At 37.0% G+C, this 3,972-nt stretch overlaps 1 long non-coding RNA gene across 1 annotated transcript; it reads right to left on the minus strand.

Annotated features, from left to right (window-relative positions):
• Positions 1-269: 269 nt before the first annotated feature.
• Positions 270-3,445, minus strand: LOC146460861 (uncharacterized). The gene is made up of 4 exons (XR_014857555.1): positions 2,968-3,445; positions 2,157-2,280; positions 1,515-1,589; positions 270-425 (listed from the first exon to the last, which is right to left on the minus strand). It is a non-coding gene; the product is annotated as an uncharacterized LOC146460861 (long non-coding RNA).
• Between the last annotated feature and the right edge of the window lie 527 nt (positions 3,446-3,972).

Below are 3,972 nucleotides of genomic sequence, written 5' to 3' on the forward strand. Positions count from 1 at the left end.
CAATTTTAGGACCAACACTGTTGGAAGCTTACTGCCATGATGGTGAATAGAGAAGATTTGTAAAGGTTAATCCCGGCAGTAAAATGAGAAAGATGAATGTTCATGTCAGGCACGCCTGACAGGAATCGAACCCAGTACTTCCGACCGGTGAACAGGAGGTACTGGGCTCCATTCACCATTTTACCTTTCTCGTTTCAACCATTGACCTGTAAAATTTTACACTCCTTTTTCGTTATTTCGTTAATTTAAGGAAACCAGGCGCAAATAACTGCAAGCCAAAAGAGAGGTTTATTAAAGCAACATTATCTAATGAAAAGAAAAAATATTATATTATCCCATGAAAGTTAACTTTGTAACACACTACATCCGTTAATCGTCACGTGCCTGCTCCTGAGAGGTCACTGTTGATGACTGCAGTTTTAAATCTAGAACAAAAGACGTAAGAACTATTTACAAATCACTCGAAGTTTCTCGTAAGCTGGTAAAAAGGGGAATAAAAAATAAGAGAAAAGAAAATTCAGATTTCAGTCCCAGAGTTTTGCCTAACGAAGGGTTTACTTGCATTCATTGAGATTAAACGGGGCTATTTTTCAGACCCTCTAAACGTAGTTTTATTTACTGATTAATTATTTTGCCGGTGTGTGTTGATGCTGCCGTTCTACAATAAACACCTACCGAGTTAAAACAAGGGACATTTTTATTTATCCTAAAGGAATTATGTTCACAATATTAAAAGCAATGAAGCGAGGAGTTGGACATATCTGAAAGTCGATAGCAAGTAAAATAACTAAATGGAATGGAAGTTAATATAAAAGCGGAAGGCATGATCACTCAAATTTAGATCGCAATAAAAACAATAATTTATCTGAAGACGGTTTGCCTACTTAATAAAATGGCGTCCAAAACTGACACAAAGTTCCCAGATATAATGACTCACAATACTATAAAAATAAATACTACGTACTTTGTTTGTGTAAACATAAATTATCTTTAAGTTTTTAAAGTATTTGGGTTTTTTATACCAAGTATGTGAAGTGTTTAACTTCTCTTCAAGAAAATAATTTTCAAACAGTATCAGCTTCGAATCATTGCATGTCGTATTCACTTTCGCAGTACTGTATTTGTCTTAGCAATAAAACTCATTTCGAAGCACTGTCGCACCTTCTTGGTTAGAATTAAGATGACAGCCTCAAGTGCCAAAGAGGAACGCTAACTGAAATTTGAAATAATGAATTTGACGAACGTGAATTTGATCAGTTTGTTACTAGTTTCGCCAAAACTTTTATAGACACTGACATCTTCTTGAAACCAGCAAAAATGTTAATTAAAAAGGTGTTAATGTAGACCGAGAAGGGAACACTGTAGATAAAATGTTTTCAGTGCAGGACAGCTGTTGATTATCCTCCATCCATATATCAAAACTATAGACCTCGCGCTACACCTTTGCGCCTACTACTGAGTGAAGTCTCATTCGACAGCCAGGCATGTTCATCTCTCTAACAATTTCCTCTTACCTCTGCTTGACGAGACATTTCTCTCTCAATACTAGGACTTTCGTCATAACCAACGACATTTCCCGTATCTTTATTCTGCAGGGATGTAAAGAACATACACTGTATCATATCGTGTTTTGCTTCAAATTTAAAAAATGTTGAAACGGCCAACAACCCTACGAAACAAAATAAAGCTGGAAAGAGATATTAGTACGCGCAGGTTTTTATTGATTCATAGCGAGTCAGACGAAGCTGATCACCAGTTCATCATGTTGTTTCCTCGCCGACTTTTGTTTAACTTGTCTACTATTTATATACCAGAGAATGTTGAATTTCTTGCACATTTCTTGAGTCGATAGAAATGTAAAAACATAAATGATTTTTAGGGAAATCCACCAATGTTGGACAGTTAAACAACACTTAAGAAGAGCTTTAAAAAAATCCTTAGTTCATTTCTCCAAACACTCAGTATCGGGAAAATATACTGCTTTGAAGTGCTCTGGCAAGTTTTTCTGATTTGATCAATGACTCATCGGCACCTGGGTAGTTAACACAGGCTCAGTAGTTAAAACCGATTAGACTGAATAAACCTTTACTATTCGAATCAAAGAACAATATCAATATAAATATTTGTTCAGGAGAAAGGCGACAGTTATTACACACCTTTAAGAATCTGCCACGGATAGAACCTCTTTTACCAAAAGGAGGCATCTGTCGATACGCCGGCCCCCACCTAGCTGCCAAGCTGACCTGGTTAAGCAGCAGCAACGCAAAAACGAACACGAAAAACTCAGGCATATTAAGGCATGGCCAGAAGCCTAATTTGCATAAAATCAGAAAACAATCATAACATTTCGTAGATTGAACAAAGAAACGTCAAACTTGTCAGTCAGATAAAACCTGATCACCTTAACTGATTATTGCTTTAAAGTGTGGAACATTTTGGTCACGTGACCATTAAATGATGATTAACGCCTTAAATCTTTAAAGTAAAACGGGGTATATAAAACAAACTATAATCAAACCTTTTCGGGCGTCATACTATTACAATATGAAGGTTCATTATTAGTTAGCCTTGTATGGTGGTACCCGTCATTCCTATTAGAAGTTATTAAGCCATTTCTGATGTCACGTGACCTATTTCCCTTAATTGCAGGACTGCTATTTAATGTGGACACACAAACAAGGCTAATTCATTGCAAGCCCTTGACATGTAAACGTATGACACCAAAAGAGATTTAATTCTATTTCATTTTATATACCCCATTTGGCTTAGAAGGTCTTTCACAATCAATGATCATTTACAGGTCACGTGACAAAAATGCTCATCGCTTTGAAGCAAAAATCAGTTAAGGTCCTCAAGTTTTATATAACTACCAAGTTTGACATCTTTTTGTTTAATGTACGAAATGTTATGACTGTTTTCTGATTTTTATGCAGATTAGGCTTTTGGCCATGCCTTAATATGCCTGAGAACGAAATTTTCTGCTTGTACATGGTATTACCTCTTCAAACCTTTGTATGTTTGGTGCAACAAGATGAATGCAAGTGAGTATTTAATTTGTAGCAAGTTCGGTGAGTTCTCAAATTTGACAAAGAGTGACTTTAGTTTCCTTTAACAAAAAATTTAATTAGTCAGTTCAGATCATAAGGCGCCAAAAAATTGTGCTTAATGCATAATTATGCTATACTTCTTTACGTTCCATTTACTGTATCTATATTTCCCTTAATGTTGGGACTAATTTATCTATAATTCATGCTGGCAGCTTGAAGACAACTGGAAATGTCCGGACGAAGAGATCTGTACATATATAGACTTCTGTGAAGGCTGGGAAATCACTGACACCTACAAAGACATCGGTTAGCAGGCTGGAATGAAGACCCAGAAGTAGTGATCTGAGCTATGAATGGAAGGTCAGTGAAGAGACAGTGAAACAGAGAGATAGATTCATTGGCAAATACCACACCTGGCGCCTCAGCTGTGTAGCTTGTAACAGAGACCGCCATTACAGAATCGGATAATTCAGGTGTAGGCGGACGCTTTTCAGACAGATTACCATTCAAGGCGCCGGACAGAGTAACCTTTAATAATTAAAACTAAGCATAATCTCAAAATAAAGACACGTTTTGTATAATACGGTATCGTCAGTATCGCAAACTATTAACAAACAAGAAAACAGTGGCTATCTCCAAAATATTTTTCCCAATTTTAAAATGTGTTATCAACGTTTGGTCTCGAAGCAACTGAACACGAGGAAAGAGGCAGTACTGACAGACAGCTTTTTGCATCTGAAGGGGCTACCCTGAGCGGTATAAATCAATAAAGGTTCTTCTTCTTCTTCACTCGGCAGTGACTCAGCGATGAGCTCAACCCTGTGGTGCTCCAAATAATGTGTCATGTACGCCTTCCTTACGTACATCTATGTCTTTAGATGTACGCCTTGCGTACATCTTAAGACATCTAAATGGCGCCAGATAC

This window comes from Pavona decussata, unplaced genomic scaffold, assembly GCF_977016875.1.
Source record: "Pavona decussata unplaced genomic scaffold, jaPavDecu1.1 SCAFFOLD_207, whole genome shotgun sequence".
Lineage (NCBI taxonomy): Eukaryota > Metazoa > Cnidaria > Anthozoa > Scleractinia > Agariciidae > Pavona > Pavona decussata.